Source organism: Rana temporaria, chromosome 5 (assembly GCF_905171775.1).
Source record: "Rana temporaria chromosome 5, aRanTem1.1, whole genome shotgun sequence".
Classification (NCBI taxonomy): Eukaryota; Metazoa; Chordata; class Amphibia; order Anura; family Ranidae; genus Rana; species Rana temporaria.
Window position 1 is genome coordinate 293,110,144 of NC_053493.1, and position 19,036 is coordinate 293,129,179.

General features: G+C 40.0%; 1 long non-coding RNA gene across 1 annotated transcript; it reads right to left on the bottom strand.

Annotated features, from left to right (window-relative positions):
* Positions 1 to 8,583: 8,583 nt before the first annotated feature.
* LOC120939649 lies at positions 8,584 to 18,486 on the bottom strand. Its single transcript, XR_005749335.1, has 3 exons — positions 18,242 to 18,486; positions 12,608 to 12,610; positions 8,584 to 8,595 (listed from the first exon to the last, which is right to left on the bottom strand). It is a non-coding gene; the product is annotated as an uncharacterized LOC120939649 (long non-coding RNA).
* Positions 18,487 to 19,036: the final 550 nt, after the last annotated feature.

Consider the following 19,036-nt stretch of genomic DNA (forward strand, 5'->3'; position numbering starts at 1 on the left):
GGTGGAAAATAAATATTTGGTCACCTACAAACAAGCCAGATTTCTGGCTCTCACAGACCTGCAAGATCTCATCCTGTGGGGTCAAATTTATCAAAAGAACAGTGAGCAAACATCCCAAAACCACACAGGGGGACCTAGTGAATGACCTGCTGTTATGTACCACGTACCTGGTAGCCAGAGCCTAGTCACAGGAGAAGTCAACGGCTCGCGAGTCTTACAGCCCTGGCTCGCGAGCCGTTGGGATGGGAACAGCGGGCTCAGGATCTACAAGTCACATGACAAAATGCAGAAATTTCTTTATTCACCTCGGTCAGAGTAAAACTGAAAATTAACACAACTAAGTAATGAAATAAGAATGAATAGGAGACAGGTTCCTTTACTGTCCTATTTCCCAGAGTGTCACCAGAAACATACCTGTGAAAAATGTCCATTATGTCCTTGCTCTTGAAACAAATGTTTTGTCAGTGATGAAGCTCACAAAACAAGGCAATGTAGTGACCTTCCCAGATGACAGTTGTGCCATCATTAAAGGGGATATCTTACTTGCAAAGGCTAAAATTACAGATGATAAAAAACAAGGTGAAATATTAAAATTAATAATCCACAGTAGCACACCAATATTCATATCAAATCTCACAGAAAGAAACAGTGAGTGGAAAAATAAAGTCCATTTAGATATAAAAATAAACCTCTCAGCCACCTGTATGGTGTCAACCTCCCTCTGCCAGTCTCCAATAGTTGGACAAGCCACTGCTCAGATTTTAATGGGATTAAGGTCTATGTGCATAGGATCCCCTGGGAGGATTAACAAGCTTTTCTTTCTCCTGGTTATGTTTTTTTAAAAACATTCAAGTTTAAGGGCCAGATCCACATACATCTGCGCCGGGCGCAGCGTATCTAAGATACGCTACGCCGCTGTAACTTACTTTTAGTTAGTTTAAATCCTCAACGAATTTGCGCCGTAAGTTATGGCGGCGTAGTGTATCTCTTGCGGCGTAAGGGAGCGGAATTCAAATGGCAGTGATGGGGGCGTGTTTTATGTTAATACGTCGTGACCCGACGTAATCGGCGTTTTTTTTAACTGCGCATGCACCGTCCCTGGGGATATCCCAGTGCGCATGCTCGAAATTAAACCGGAACCAGCCAATGCTTACGACGGTGATGTCATTCTACGCAAATTCCTATTCGCGAACGACTTACGCAAACGACGCAAAAAATTCAAAATTATACGCGGGAAGGACGGCCATACTTAACATTGAGTACGCCACCATATAGAAACTTTAACTATACGCCGGAAAAAGCCAAACGCAAACGACGGAAAAAAATGCGCTGGGCCGACGTACGTTCGTGGATCGCCGTAAATTGCATACTCAACGCGGATTACCACGGAAACGCCACCTAGCGGCCACCGGAAAATTGCATCTAAGATCCGAAGGCGGATCAAGCCGAGATGCCGTCGTATCTTGTTTTGAGGATTCAAAACAAAGATACGACGCGGGAATTTTGAAATTACGCCGGCGTATCAATAGATACGCCGGCGTAATTTCTTTGTGGATCTGCCCCTAAATGTTTTATATTGTTATTATATAGCATACATCATTTGGCATGGAATTTTTTTTAAGGTTAGGGGTACGTTAAGGGTTAGGGCTACGTCTGGGTCAGGTTAAATCATAGGGTTAGGCGAAGCAATAAGCCTTTGGAGGTAGCTAAATGCATACCATGAAATTATTTTTTTTTCTCCCTTTTGTTGGGTAAATGCTCATTTGAAAGAGGTATGTTATGTATGTTCATTAAGTGCATTTTATGAATGGAATAAGTCACTGTAAATTGATATGTCTAATTTCATTCATAAAAAAAAGCAGAGACAATAAGTAGAAATTGCATCACACAAAAGCATTAAGATCACTGTACTTCTATGCTCCCAGCAAATCTTTTGGGAAACTATATCCTAAAAAGGACAGGACAGTGGTAAATTAACACATAATACCTACCTAGTACTGTCTATTCCAGCTATATCTCTTTGAGCTTTAATAACATGTTGATCAATGAAATATTATGTAACTAAAGGATTACAGAAATGTCTGCCAACTTTAGCATAATAAAGGCACTGATAAAGGTCAGCCAAGAAGTCTCTGTGCCGCTGTTGATATTTTTAAGTCAACAGCGCTCATCTTCAGCAATTTAGAGGTGGATAATGCTGCTGATGAAAAAATGTCAACACACTACTCCCACGTAAGCAGGGTATGGGCAGATTGATTCACTTATACTGCCTGCATAGTTCCATTACCGTAAACATTGACACACTTTCACACCTACACATACTTCTTGTTCTGTTTCAAGCACCACCTTACACATTGACATGCCTCCCATAGGCCTTGGTCTGTGCTGCCATTGTACTCTCCTGTTAAATCATTGTTTCTCCACAGACAGTTCAACTCTCCAATACACGCAGAAGTTAAATCCAATTTAGTTTTACTTGTAAAATGTAATACATAGATGTTCAGCATTTATATCAAAGTGTAAAGGGACAGTGATCTTCTACACCCTGTCCACTAAGAAGGCTGGAATATGACTAACCAAAGCTTGAAGAAGGGGGGAAGGGCCTAGCTAAGGAATAAATTAACTAATCTAGATACACAGGTAGATTGAATTATGTCATTTTGCAAGCAAATTGGACAGACTGAGCTGACTTTACCGGTACCAGAGAGGGACAATCACTAAATAATACTAAATCTCTTTATTATAAAAAATTGCAGAAAATTAATTCGTTTTAGTTAAAAAATGTTTGTACATTCTATAAAAACAAGAAACAAAGCCCTCATCAATTTGACCACTTAGTTGATATCATAATAGATCCCTGTTGCTAATAGGTCAAATAGGTTGACATTTCACTTTTATGCTTCCTCAGAACCTTTTTTCATTGACTATAGACAGAGATCCTGTACAAAAGAAAAGAGGAGGGAAACATTATATTTTTGATCAGATGAAAAAGGCAGCATAACATTTTATCAGTATAAACCCCATACACATATATAGAGATACAATGTATAAAAAGAGTGGCACTTACATATAGAGAAGGGCCCTCGTAAGAGTGGCATGCCAGGTGTCATCTGTCGGCTTAACAAACAATGTCTTCTAAAAGTAAATCAACCAATACACAGACACAATTGACCGAATGGTCCTATTCTGAAAGATAATAATAGGTAAGAAATTGTTAAGCATCCATAAAGGATGCAAAGGGCGCTAGCTTCAATCGGTGGCTACAATGATGTAATACTTACTGGGAAACAGAAGGAGAGGAGTCAGACACCAATTCTCAATGTTATACTGTGCAGTTTCTCAGTATGACCCCTAAGGAATATAAATACAATGCATAATCAGTCTTCCAAATATAGAGTTAATTTCCCTAGCTTTCTCATAAGGCAGAATAAGACAAACCAATATAAACCCCAATGATATTGAAGTGACAATCAATAATGGTATTGAGCTCAAAAACTTGATGTTTCTTTACCGAAATGTTCCGTTGGGTAAAATCTAGGCAAGTATAAAGATAATGGAACATGGTCAAATAAGTCTGATTACTCAGGCATCCTGCAGATACAAATGGGGAAACTGAAGAAAGAATTACTAAATGTTGGGACTTTAAATGAAGCACACTGCTGAACTCAATGAATCAACTGAAGTAAATACATTTATTAGTTACAGATAGGGCATGACAAACGCCACTAAGGAGTAGGTAGGTAGAATAGTAATGAATTACAAAAATTAGAGTCTAAACAGTGCATGGTAGTACCTAATAATAAAAGCGTACATGGTAATGCATAGCAATTGTAGGTTACACTGAATATATATTAGACAGTACATAATTGTAAAAATATCTCATAAAAACAAAGCATGACAATAAACCTGGCATGTGAAGACCAAAGCTGTATTGGTAACACGTAAATACATAATATGGTAGTTGATCCATGGAGATAATTGGTAAGGTAAAGGATAGGCCTATACTGTGACATATCATAGTGTAGAAGCTCTACGCGTTTCGTGGTTTGTACCACTCGTCAGGAGCAGATATGCAGTATGGGGGTATCTACAATAGAAAGAAAATGCCAATATAATAAAATGGTAATGAAACTATAAAACATATAATGCATAAAAGAAAGAGGGGGAGCAAACAAGGTCCCAAACACTCTTACCTATTGGTAGCATGATAATGTGATGATAGAATAATATCAATGGTAGGGGGCGGCTATGGACAGTATCTTCCCCGGGAGCTGAGATGGTTAAACCCAAGGGTCCAGCGGCTGCACCAGCAGAAGGTGAAAAACGTGGTAAATGATCGGTCGTCATCAGAAATGTATCAAATAATATAAACCATTCCCAGAGGTATCTGTGGAGATGGGTGGGTAAAAATGGTTGGTAATGTAGCTTGTGTTTTGGAAGAGAAATTCCAAGTGTAAAAGTAATAATAGTGCATAATTAGAAGAGCGCGGATAACCAAAACCAGGAAGGTGCCAGGGTAAAGGTGTAAGAAGAGTGGAGATGGTGACAAGTAAGTTAGCAAAAAATACCTGGTAGGGTATATGGAAGGGAATAATCCGAATAGGTGCAATCGTGTCATGAAAGGAAAATAATCCTAGAGTGTGTGAGTGGTGCAGCTGGAGAATAAATAGTGGCCGCGGACCAATGGTGACCATCAACGTCACGCAGCGTCATTACAGAGGGAGGAGCGGCACCAGCGTCCAAACAGCATGACGCGCTCGGTGCTCGGTGCCCAAGCCTCCCACATGACAGACGCAGATGGACAGACGTGGGAGCCCTGCGGCGTCACAGGTGACGCTGCACGCTAGCCACGTGGGCGTGGCATCGACCCGCAGTGTGTGTCCGCCCCAAACCCCCACGTGAGGAGGGGAGGGGGAGGTCTCAAAGCGGGTCGCAGCTCCCGGAAATGAAGACAAGCCAACCTAAACTGCATAAACTGGTCAATATAGCAGAACGAAGGGAAACATAGGCATATAGACAGATCACAATGGTAATAAGCATACCTATGGTAATAATGGGGCAGTGTGCTTCCATCCCCGATAAGTTGGAAGAATTGCTAAACTAAAGCTAAAGTGGGACTTTAAATGAGGCAAAACCTAGTATATACCTCCATCCCCGGTAAATTGAAGAAAGAATTACTAAATGTTGGGAATTTTAATGAAGCACACTGCTGAACTCAATGAATCAACTGAAGTAAATACATTTATTAGTTACAGATAGGGCATGACAAACGCCACTAAATGGGGAAACACCACCAATAAAAACTTACCAACAAACCAATATCCAGGCGTCTATATCGCTTTAAGTATATTATATAGCAACCAACCCTCTTCACATCCAATTCCTACTGCTCAGCCAGAAAATCTATGAAATATAGATATAACTGGTCAGTTGCAGACGAAAACCTCACAGGCAATACTCAGAGTATCCATAATCAAAGCCAAATCACTGACACTCACCCAAAACAGCTTTCACTAGACAACACTGCATCCTCCATTGCTGCTCACATCCCAAACCAGTGATAATATGGCTGGTTTTGGCGCCAAAATGGCCACTTAATGGTCATTATTAAATTCAGTTGTGAAGGGGGAGGCAGTACCTGCTGTGGAGTGTCTAAATACTCCCATACAGCGCCAATACACTGCGCCGTATGGTCCCGTGCATGCACCGTATATCATTCTCTGTCTATGTAAAACCGAAAATAGGTCTTATAATCAGGGACAGAAGATTAACCGCTGTCAGGTAATAATGATTAGTGTACATCAGAGATCTTTCAACAAACAATCTCTTCCCTATAGTCTCTTACATACCAATATAAGAGCATCATGTTAGCAATTGGTTAAACTGGACACAATTGCAAACCTGGTGAGGGATTATAACTATATAGTTTTAGAATAATTGCAATAATTGCAAAGGGTTACCCATGCTCCAAGCACCGCAACACCACCACCTTGGACAAGCAGGGGCCACATTCAAGCCCTCCTACTCCCAGATAATAATCATGCAGGGGGTATTAATTGCATAAAAAGAGAAAACATTGATTATAATCGCATACAGAAACTCCATGGCACATCACTGTTATATTCATTTTAAATACATTTAAGATAAAGCAGGACAGATTCAAACAAAGAAAAAACCTAGGGGTGAGTCATGGACTTTAAGGGCACTATAGTCTGGTACAGATAGTAGTCAATAGAAAAAAAGGGGGAATTTTTCCTAAAAATATTTATTACAAAAGTAGTATACATATATAAAAAGATCTCAGTTCACTAAAAATCATACAGTAACAAACTACACAGCGTTGAAATAGTCATTCAAGACCACCAGGAAATTGTAAACAAACATAAACAAAATAAGTGTAAATATTAGAGAAACATTGATGGAGGTGTAGCCTCCAACCGATTGTAAGTTATATATATATCCTGGGGAGGATCCGAAAAACCTTAGACTTGATGTCTGGATGATGGTAGGTACAACGCTGTGGCCTGACATGTTTCATGCTATAATTGGCGCTTCTTCGTAAGGCCTTTTATTAATGTATGCTACAATAGTAAAGAGAAAACATAAGTAACATACAACACATTAATCATTCATATGTATAGATAGAACAAAAGAGTTGTGTGTGTGTGGGCGACCAAATTATATTACACATGCAAGAGATAGAACCGACCAGATAGGCCCCTAGGGCACCGCGATGGAGGGGGGAGGAAGGGGAAAAGCCCTAAGGCCCAGGAAATCACGGCAGCTACAGATTGCCCTAAATTAACACAATGGGGACGTGGTTACAAAGTAGTAAAAGTATTGATTTTTTTTTTCTCTTGACTACTATCTGTACCAGACTATAGTGCCCTTAACGTCCATGACTCGCCCCTGGGTCATTTCCTTGTTTGAATCTATTTAGGACGTGGCACACTAAATACTTCTATGTATCTACATGCCCACTACATGTGAGGATACATGTAAAGTCCCTTTCTTTTAAAGCAGGACAGACGTCATCTCATCCCTTATGAATTATTAAAATTATCAAATGCTGCACCTACATCCAGACTCCCTCCAAGTACGGTATTTCATAATATTATCAATTGTAATGTAGTTCACCCACGAAAAATTATAGCTCATGATTCAATCTATTGGCTTGAAGAAACATCAACATCACTGACCGGATGTCAGTATACAGGCATGATATAACCACATTTTCATGCACAACATATTATGAAAATTTAATAGGTAAATATGAGGTTACTGACCCCAACGAATCTCAAAATTATCCCAAGAATGGTTTGTAACTTGGCTGGTAGCATTTAATTTAAAAATCAATTTAGCCTCACGCTGTAATAATTTTTTGTCCACATTTCCTTTTCTTGGATCCTCAAGGACTCTAGGACTGTAAATTGAACCATTGATGTGCCCTGCTTATGTTGAAGGGCAACATGTCTCCCAATCGGAGTGTATATCAGATTTTTTTCTAACATAGTAAATGTTATCATAAATTCTCTTCCAAAAATTCCTAAATGTCTTTCCGACATAAAATGATCCACATTTATAAAGTGCAATATATACTACACATTTCGTTTGACAATCAAAATAATATTCAATTATATGTGTATTTCCATTCGGAAGAATAAAGGATGCTCCTTCTCTGACCCACTTTCAATACTCACACATACCACATTGATGCATTCCCTTCCTTGATTCAATAGTCACCAGGGGTTCCTGAAAATGGCTATGAACTAAACGGTCCTTGAGAGATCTACACTTCTTATATGTGTGCTGGGGATGGTCCGCAATATACTTCCTCAGGATGGGGTCACCAGTTAGACTTTGCCAGTGTCTATCCAATGTTTCTTTCACCATGCAATGGTTATTTGAATATGTGGTAACAATCCTCACAGTGTCTAGCTGTTTGTTTATTTTAGTACCAAACAATAGTTCATGTCTGCTTTAATGACATGCTTTACTATACGCTTTTTTAAAAGTAATTTTTGTATTGCCTCTTTCTAACATCCTTGATCTCAACTATTTGGATTCCTTCATGAAATCTTCTTCATTGGAACAGTTTTGCCTAATACGTAGGTACTGTGAGTATGGTATACTTCTGATTAATGGTTGGGGATAGACGCATTAAGTATAGTATTTCCCTCAGTGGGTTTCCTATACAATGAAGTGCCCAGTGTTCCATCCTCTTGCTTGAATCTATTCACGTCCAAAAATGATATTGATCATATTATTCAAGAAAATGTAAAATACTGTAGGGAAGAGATTGTTGAAAGACTATAGGGAATAGATTGTTTGTTGAAAGAGGTCAGCTATACACTAATAGTTATTACCAGACGGCGGTTAATCTGCTGTCCGTGATTAGAAGACCTGTTTACTTGCTACTGCGGAACCATACGGCGCAGTGTATTGGCGATGTATGGATTTACTCAGACGCTTCACAGCAGGTACTGCCTCTTCCTTCACAACTGAAATTAATGACCATTAAGTGGTGATTTGGCTTTGATTATGGATACTCTGAGTATTTTCTGTGAGGTTTTGACTGCAGCTGACTAATTATATCTATATTGTATAGATTTTCTGTCTGAGCAGTAGGAATTGGATGTTAAGAGAGTTGGTTGCTATATAATATACTTAAAGCGGTGGTTCCCCTAAAAATAAAATGTTGACATCGCATTTAGCAAATAAATTACAGTTAGAATCGGGTTGTTTTATTTAAAAAATACCTCCGTACGTATCGTTACCGTTATTGGGTCCCACCGCCACTTCCGGGTACGATGCAGGCGGTGGGCGTTCCTAATTGATTGACAGGCATCCGAACGACGCATCCATCGCGTCACGAGATGCCGGAAAAAGCCGAACGTCGGTGCGCATGCGCCGTATAGAGCCGCACCGACGTTCGGCTTTTTTCGGCATCTCGTGACGCGATGGATGCGTCGTTCGGATGCCTGTCAATCAATTAGGAACGCCCACCACCTGCATCGTACCCGGAAGTGGCGGTGGGACCGAATAATGGAAACGATACGTACGGAGGTATTTTTTAAATAAAACAACCCGATTCTAACTGTAATTTATTTGCTAAATGCGATGTCAACATTTTATTTTTAGGGGAACCACCGCTTTAAAGCGATATATGGCGTTATTTACAAAAGGCAAATCCACTTTGCACTGCAAGTGCACTTGAAAGTGGACTGCAAGTGCATTTGGAAGTGCAATCGCTGTAGATCTGAAGGGGACATGCAAGGAAAATAAAAAACAGCATTTTTGCTGTACATGATTGGATGATAAAATCAGCAGAGCTTCCCCTTATTCCAGAGTTTCCCCTTAGATCTACAGTGACTGAACTTACAAATGCATTTTTAAGTGCACTTGTAGTGCAAAGCGGATTTGCCGTTCGTAAATAACCCCCATAGACCCCTGGATATTGGTTTGTTGGTAAGTTTGCAGTATGCTGTCATTTTTATTGGTAGTGTTTCCCCATTTGTATCTGCACTTATTTGACTATATTTCATTTGCCTAGATTTAACTCAACTGAACATTTTGGTAAAGAGACATCAAGTTTTTGAGCTCAATACCATTATTGATTGCCATTTCATTGAGGTATATATTGGTTTGTCATATTCTGCCTGATGGGAATGCTAAGGAAATGAACTCTGTATTTGGAAGACTGATTATGCATTGTATTTAGATTTTTTAGGGGTCATGCTGAGAAACCGGTCAGTATAAACATTGAGAATTGGTGGCATACTCCTCTCCTCCTGTTTCTCCTCTGGAGTCTAGTGCCCAGTAAGTATTTGATAATTGTAGCCATCGAATGAAGCTAGTGCCCTTTGCATCCTTTATGGAACAATTTCTTACCTATTATTATCTTTCAGAATAGGACCATTTGGTCAATTGTGTCTGTGTATTGGTTGGTTTACTTTTAGAAGACATTGGGGGTTATTTCCTGAAGGAAACTCCACTTTGCACTACAAGTGCACTGCAAGTGCACTTGGAAATGCAGTCACTGTAAATCTGGTTGGGACATGCAAAGAAAAAATAGCATTTTAGATTGGATGATAAAATCAGCAGAGCTTCCCCTCATTTCAGATCTTCCCCTCAGATTTACAGCAACTGCACTTCCAAGTTCACTTGTAGTGCAAAGTGGATTTGCCTTTTCGTAAATAACCCATTGTTTGTTAAGCCGCTTCTGGATGACACCTGACATGCCACTCTTGTGAGGGCCCTTCTCTATATGTAAGTGGCACTCTTTATACAATGTATCTCTATATATGTATATGGGGATTATACTGATAAAATGTTATGCTGCACTTTCCATCTGATCAAAAACATGATGTTTCCCTCCCCTTTTCTTTTGTACAGGATCTCTGTCTATAGTCAATGAAATAAGGTCCTGAGGAAGCATAAAAGCGAAACATTGACTTTGTTTTTATAGAATGTACAAACATTTTTTAACTAATACATTTTCTGTAATTTTTTGTAATAAAGAGATTTAGTATTATTACATAGTGATTGTCATTCTATAGTACTGGTAAAGTCAGCTCAGTCTGTCCAATTTTCTTTAAACAATCCTTATATGGATAAGGTACCCCCATAGCGATACATTCTTTCTATCGTCGTTTTACAAGCATCACACTGCAAGTTGTAGTTATACTTGATTACCACTACGTGTCAGTACAAAGGTATTATACATTACATAACCAAGTCCAATGAAAGGTGATGTATAAACAAAGTGTTCCAGAACACTTTTAGACTGACTACCACTGCACTGATACACTTCTCTGTTGACTGCCAAGGCATTTGCACACTTCACCTTCTGCCACTGCACCAATGCGCACTTCTTTATTGAATGCCATTAGAGCATCTCATTGCACTGAAATAGATCACTGATCATCACTGCACTGACACTCTCTACCAACTCCCATTGCAATGGTACACTTTTATAGACTGCCACTGCACCCAGGCACTTCTCTAAAAACCATCACTGCACCTGCTCACTTCTCTTATGACCACTACTGCACCCATGTACAATTCACTAACTGCCAAAGGCCTTCTGTACACTTCTCCAGTGACCAACCCTGCAACAATGTGCACCTTTTTTTTACTGACTGCCAGCACTTCAACTGGGCACTTCTACACCGACCATTGCCAATTTAGCAGAACACTATGAACCACAAACCGATGCACTATGTATGATGTGCATGATGATGTGTATGAAATGCATTACATTTCTCTGTACACTGTATTGTACATCAATGCAACTATGATTTTTATTTTGGTATCAATATTTCATGAGCAGACACATTTTTGGTAGTATAAACAAAAAGAATAAGGATCTTTGATACTGGTCTATAAAGTTTTCTAAAACGGTTTATGCAATCTACATGGTTAGTTATACACATTCCAGTTTCCACAAGTGATGCAAAATTTATGAGAATAGAGAGACAATAAACACTTCAAATGAAATTGCAGGAAAATATTAATTAGTCATGCAATGGTTCTTAATTCTTTAAGAAATGGAAATTTAAGTAACTTTAGTATTCCATCTAAAGAGCCACATTGAACTGGATAGAAAATAAATAGCACCCAAAGTTTTGTGACAGAGAAACACATGCCCAACTATAGCTGACATATATGACCTACTGTATATAAGAATATATTTCTTTCAGATGAAAGCGTTTCATTCCACTGTTTGTTACACTTTCTGCTATTTCTTTTGTTCATATTTTTTAGTTTTACCAAGATGTAAGGGGTGCTGAACATGCTATAAAACCGTGTAGGAAAAAATGCTTCAAATAGCTACTGGATGCAAAATAACATTTTACACTCACTTTTTTAGGCAGTGTTCTGTCTGTGGTTTGACCACTATTCTGGCAGGAAGCAATATGAATTAATAGGTAGCCATGACCTCAATGTTCCATTCATGACGCATCACCACAATATAGAGCCTGGCAACTGCCCATGTATACCAAGTCAATTAGCTCTGTGCTTGCCTTTAAATTGGTTGCTTTGAAAAGTGTTTAACAGGGGTCTGGACTAGGAATGAGTGAATCTGCTTTTGTTTGGTTTGTGAACAGTTTTGTGAATGTTGCTCGAACTTCAAACTTTGAGAACCTTTTGCAGCAAATCCCATTGAAGTCTATGGAGGAAAATCATATTATTCAATTCAGGCTATTCATACAGTATGACTAATAAATAGACTATTGTCAGACAAAAGACATAGCAATCCGAGTACTGCCATGGGAGCCAAAAGTATCTCTCTCTACACAGAACTGTCATCCTTTCCTTATAAATCCAACATCCCCTTACAATATGACTGTTGTGCTCTCACCTTTTTATAGAATGGGAGGTGGGTTATCTATTCTTTCAAATTATTTACTCTTGTGACTCAGCTGGTCAGGTACAAAGGCTATATACTGCTTTATAGATTGTTCCTTTTTCTAGCAGTGAACCTGTAAACATTTGAGCCAAAAAGTGTGCGATTTATAACATTTCCAAACCTCTAAAATTTGCTGTGAACCCAAATTTTCATTCTCCTGCAAGTATATGCACAAACAGGGCTGCTGCTCCTTACAGCCTACATGGCGAGGCCCCCACCAATATATCAAAACAAGATTTTCACTAATACACAAAAATCATTATTAGCATACACAAACATAATAAAGAACCTGTTTTTTTTTACAAATGTATAATATAAAAATGTTTACAATTAATCTTTTAACAGGACAGGGAAGTCAACAGTGCCAGCGGGAGGGAGAGAAACTGACTTTCAGCAGCTGCAGAGAGCCGCACAGGGCATCTTTCTGTAATTGCACCTCTGCCGACCACACCCATTGCTCTTGCTGTTTGGGCCCCCTGTGTGCCTGGGACCCCCTACAGGAGGACTGGTGGTCCCCCCTTTTCAGCGGCCCTGTGCACAAACCACCACAACACACTACAAGTCCCAGCTTTAAAAGTCCAATGACATCCATGAAATCCAAATGAGGTCAAACAGGGAAATCCACAGTCAAAAGGCAACTAGTTCCTGCAGCTTTAAGCTAGGGATCCAAGGCAGTTTAAAAATGGAGAATGGGATTCTCATTAAAGTCACGTCATATGTTTATTAATAAAAACAGCATAGCACACCTACAGTTCAAACTTTGATAGATTAGCATGGAGAAGACAATAGCAAGGAAAAGTGGCAAAGCTGTACTGCAGAAGCCACAGCACCCGATCTCATAGCCAGCATAAACATAGACCAGAACCAACAGCTGCCAAAAGTCCACCAGTATACAGCATTCTCAGCTGCTGTCTCCTGTCTCCTGCCTCATGGTGACCCCTCCGAGGGGGGTGGCTGTAACATGTTTAGAAGGACAGCGCCTTTTTTTGTCAAACCTCTTTCTTTGACAAAGAGGCTGTCCTTCGAAAAATGTTACCAAACCCTATACCCCCCGGATGTAGAGGTCACCACGAGGCCGAAGACAGTGGCTGAGGACACTGTATACTGGGGCACTTTTGACAGTTGTCAGTTCGGGTCTCTGTTTATTCTGGCTTTGAGATTGGGAGCTGCCACTTCTGCAGTACAGCTTTGCAGCAGTTCCCTGCTATTGCCCTCTGCTTTTCATGCTGATCTGACAAAGTTTGAACTGTAAGTGTGCTATGTAATGAATAATATCCGTATTGTATGTAATATGTGTGTAATAGTTCCCATGTTGCCTTTTGCTGAGCAAATGTAACATTCCCTAACAGTGTAGGGCCACTCTCCCCCATCGGTCGGTCATTCTCACCCAGCAGCCTCAACACTTACCACTGGCTTCCCTCCAGGCAACCAGCATGTCCCCTCCAGTGGTGGGCCTCCTCCCTCCTTCTCCTGACGGCCAGCTTAGCTTCCCTCCCAGTAACATACGGGTGGCCCGCTAGCTTGCCCTGCATCTCCTCTCATCTACCCTCCTCCTAGGCATCCAAGGTCGCCTGTATCCTCAGCCAAATGCAGGTTAGGATGAAGGAAAAAAGCTGGGACAGCCGCACTCCAAAAAAACTCCTCCTTTAATTAAAAATCACAAAATACATGCCACAGCAAAAAACAGCACAACAAAAGAAAAGCTGACGTTTCGCACTATGCCTTAGTGCTTCTTCATAGCTATGAAGAAGCACTAAGGCATAGTGCGAAACGTCAGCTTTTCTTTTGTTGTGCTGTTTTTTGCTGTGGCATGTATTTTGTGATTTTTAATTAAAGGAGGAGTTTTTTTGGAGTGCGGCTGTCCCAGCTTTTTTCCTTCATCCTAACCTGCATTTTGATTGCACTGCCTGCACCCTTGGCTCGGACCACAGGAATCAGATTACCTGGTTCTCTTTGAGCGGTTACCCACTCTCTCATCCTCAGCCAAATGGGTGACGGGTCTCAGACCCGCTTCCTGATTGGCCAGGAGGAGGGTCATTGTTACAATAGTGAATATTCATTCCCTATGTAACACAGCTGGGGTGGGCTTAGAGTGCAGTGCTCTGCGCACCAAGCCCATTCTATTTTGAAGTAGATTAGAGCTTCTGGCTCTAATCTCATGCTTAAAAAAACACCACAGGGCAGTGCTTGATGGGGGGGGGGGCACCCCTGCACCCTTAATGGATGGCCTGCCCTCCTGTTCCCTAGTATTTTATACTAAGAGAAATATAGTTATAAGAGCAATAAATAGCCTAAAACTATAGAGTAAGAACAATTGACCAGCAGGGGAAAAAATATGAGGGAGGTCTCTGCACTGTGTACAGTCTATGGAGATAACTGTGCAATGACTGGATGAATGAGATGAACAAATGATGAACTGCAGAGTGAAGCAAAACATTTAGCAGTGGTATTAACACTGTTAAATGTGATAATTTCCTCCTGGTTGTTAGAGAGCTGGCATCCTCTGGCGTCCTAACAACCAGTCGCTTATACCTGCCTAGGACATTAAGCTGCCAGTCTGGGATTCCTGACTGACAGGTTGGTGTAAACAAACAGAGGGGATGAAAAAAAACTTTTGCTTATATTGTGGCTGCTAAGATGGAGGATGACATTTGGCAAAAGTCAAGCATCTGGTTCAAACATGTCAGTGGATATCAGGTTTTACCATCCAGTGGATCAGTGGCCATCGGGCATCATAACTGATGTGGGTTTGCATCACTGGATGACATAGTATTTATTTACCATTGACCTTTTGTGTGAATGAGTAGGGTTACTATATACTGTATGCCTTACTCATTTACATGGGGGAGGATGCTATCTGGGTGTCTCCTTATTTTTTAAGGGGCTTTCTAGATTCTGATAAGCCCTCCAGCCACATACCCCCACAATCACTGGACCACAGGTGTGGAGAAGAGGCCCTTGTCCCTATTAACAGGGGAACAAGTTTTTCAGAAGGTCCCCCTGGCAATGTACCCTCCAATGTAGAAGGCATGTGGTCTGGTATGAATCAGGGGCTCCATGCTTGTCTCCCCTTTCCTGGCCACCCAGGCATGCTTGGATTAGTGTCTGGTATGACATTTTTGTGGGGAGACCTTATGCTTTTTTTTCTAGTTTTTTTTTCCATGTGAGGTTCCCCTTTAAAATCCATACCAGATTTGAAGGGTCAGGTATAGCATTTTCAGATGGTCCCAATGCAATTTTTATGGGGCTCCTCATAAAATCCATACCAGATCCAAAGGGCTTGGTATGAATGTGTTGGGCCCTCAAGCTGTTTTTTTTTTACACTATCCCCGCTCTTTTTTTACATTCACCCATGAGTCTGAAATCCCCGGCTAACAGCTGAACGTGTTGGGTGGGGGTGAGTCACGAGTTGTTGGGACGGAGGAAGCTGTCACATTTAGCAGTGGTAATAATTCAACTGCAAAAAGTTTCACTTCGCACTGCAGTTGGAGGTTAATTCAGCTGAACACCCATTTGATCGGCAATTTGTAAAGGAATCTCTATAGACTGTACACAGTTCAGAAGTCTCCTTCATCACTTTCCTTGCTGGTCAAATGTTCTTGGCCTATAGTGTTATATTGGTGAAGTTTGACTTTCATGGTTGAATGTTCTTATAGCCATTTTTCTCTTATGATCAAATCAAGGAAACTATTACACACATTTTTACAAAAAATTTTTGGTAATATTTGTTACACTTAGAAACTATATTAACTATTGTATATATAACTTTTGGATTTTTTTTTTGTAATTCTAATCCATAGGCGTGCGCACAGGGTGTGCCTGGGCACACCCTAATCACCCTGTGCTGCACAGATTCCCCCTGCTGCTTGGCTGCAGAGAAAATGACTGGGGAATCTCTGTCCTCAGTCCCCTTTCTCTGTCTTTAAAGTGAGACATCAGGGGTCTGTTTGGATTGATATTTCACCAAAGCCCCTCAATGGGGCTCCAACAAATTTTTACACTTTTTTTTTCTAAAGAAAAATTTCAAATGATAAAAATATACTACTGACACCAATGTCTATCCTACTGGCATAATCCACTGCTCTACTGCACTATATACTGTATATATTTACACACACACACACACACACATGTGTGTCTGAGCTTTGTGGTGCACACCCTAATGCAATAGGCTGTGCACACCTATGTTGTAATCTTAAGCAGACAGACACATTTGCACAATTAATTTCAGTATTTGCTACTGTGCGATCGTGATTTTACTGTTAAAGATTACTTTCTGAATTGCATAGTTTTGTATCAAGGGATACAGTTGACAGTAATTTATTAGCAATAGTAACTGGCAACAATAATGATCGTAAAACAAATACAGATTAGTACCAAGTATGCATAAATCAGTATAATAAATAACAAGTGCTTCAAGCCTATAAACATGTAATGCTTCTGTAATTCTATAAAATTCTTGATGTCCGACTGTCAAAACAAAATCATAAACCATCTGGTTAAAAAGCAAGTGGGTGGATGGAGCATTAGTGCAAAGTAAATACAAATAATTGAAACTTTTTCACCATATGAAATTACATAAGTTACACAATTCAAGTAAAGTACATAGCAGTTAAACAACATTGATACTTGTCCTGTCCAGTTGTTTTAATATAGTGGCCAAACATACATGTTGATGTGGGAGGGTGTATATATACAGTGCATGGCTCCTAGAGTGTGCAGCTTCACTTTGTGATTGCTGTGTCCTTCTGACACACAGATCATAGAATGGGCTACAGGGCCAATTAAGTTAGCCCTGTACCATGTGATTGCTATGACATGTGACATGTGAAAATAAAGTGCAGCGCCAAACAGTAAGAAGGACTTTCCATGCGCTGGTAAAGGCTATAAAGATAGAAAAGTTATGCAGTTTATCCAAACACACACCTAACATGTGGGGCTGCCAAAACTAATTCCAATTATAAAGTCCACAGTGTAAACCAGTAGTAGTGATCGTGAAAACACAATACAATGTGCATATATAATGTCCATTCAAATGCAGTGGAGCCGTCAGAGCATATACTGTACGAGAGGTGGTATCTGTTTCTTCCCAATATCACTGTATCTGGAATCCCATTCAAAGATATTCCCAATCAACAAGGTAAGAAGAGATTGAATACCCTTACCGGCTGTGATGGACCCAGGAACACCGTACGGTGATGGGTCAGATGCGCATGATCAACCCAGTGAATGGGGAGCAGCTCCTCTCAATGGCTCTGGACTGCGATTCTCCACGATAGTATGATCCAAACTGGCTCAAATCCTGGTCATGGATGTGATGAATCACTGTTTCCTTGGTATAGGCATAGGATGGACTCACCATAAAAAAAAAAAAAAAAAAAAAAAGGAGGACACCTCCTCATAGTGTAAAAAAATGGTACAAAATGTATTGTTCAAAAAGGTGATCAACCAAACATGAACACACTCAATAAAAATGCATAACAAAAAAAATGAAAAAATTAAAAACTTGTAAAAATTCCTGTATAAGAAAAAAAGTAGCACAGTATAGGAATGGCTGGGGCAAATGTATGTGCGTTCCAAAATGTGGTCATTTTGTGGGTGTTTCTACTATCCTAGTACTCTGGGTCCTCCAAAAATGTAATAGGTACTCAGAAAACTAGATGTGTAATTTATTCTCCTAGAGCTCCTGAATGTGCTCCTTGGATTTTTGGGCATCTCTGTGTGGCTAGGCTGTGAAAAAGTCTCACACATGTGGGATCACCATACTTGTGAAGCATTGTACAATGTATTTTGGGATGCAATTCTAAGTATGCCTATGCTGTTTGTTACACACAAAAAATTCTCCTGCGCTCTGGTATTTTCCTGCTATAGGGCAACGTCATCCAGTTTCAGTGTAAAGTCTAAAATCTTGCAGTCCTCCTCAGAATCACGGGAATTCGTAAAGCTATAAAAGAAAAGAAAAAGAAGGGCGCACCGACCTAGTGCATTATCACTTAAAGGGATTTTATTAGATAAATTAAAACAATGGTCATACTCACAAACGGAGTTGAAAGACAGTGCTTATCAGACAATTGAACTGGTATACAGTATCACCCAGCGACCACGGTAACAACACATTGTGTTAAATGATAAGAGTGTGCCGCTTAAACATACAGTATGTAATGTCTTATATAGTCAAATGTGAGAATTTGAAAATGAAATCAAATAGTAAAATGGTGCAGTTGCCTATTTAAGTGGAATTAACCCCTGTTGTATTAAAAAAAAAAAAAAAAAAAAAAGGTACGGCGCTTACATGTTCATGAATTAAAATCTTACAGTGCAAGCATATTATTAAACGTGCTAAATAATATAGTGAGGTGAACAAGTCCTTTTGGTGTGCACACCCCAGCACCATTCAATATGAGGAGAAACAAGTCATTTGTAATATATCCACATATCTTCACCACTTGTGCTCAATAAGGCTGCAAACTACACTCGCCCAACCCAATTGACCCCCATTACAAAAAGTCAATCTGCGCTTTTAGTTATCCAGGACAGGCCCTTTTTATAGTTCCCCCCGATCTTTTGGGTCCATACCTGGTGAAACGTATGTCGGAAGCGTTTGAACTGTCACTTCCAGGGTTT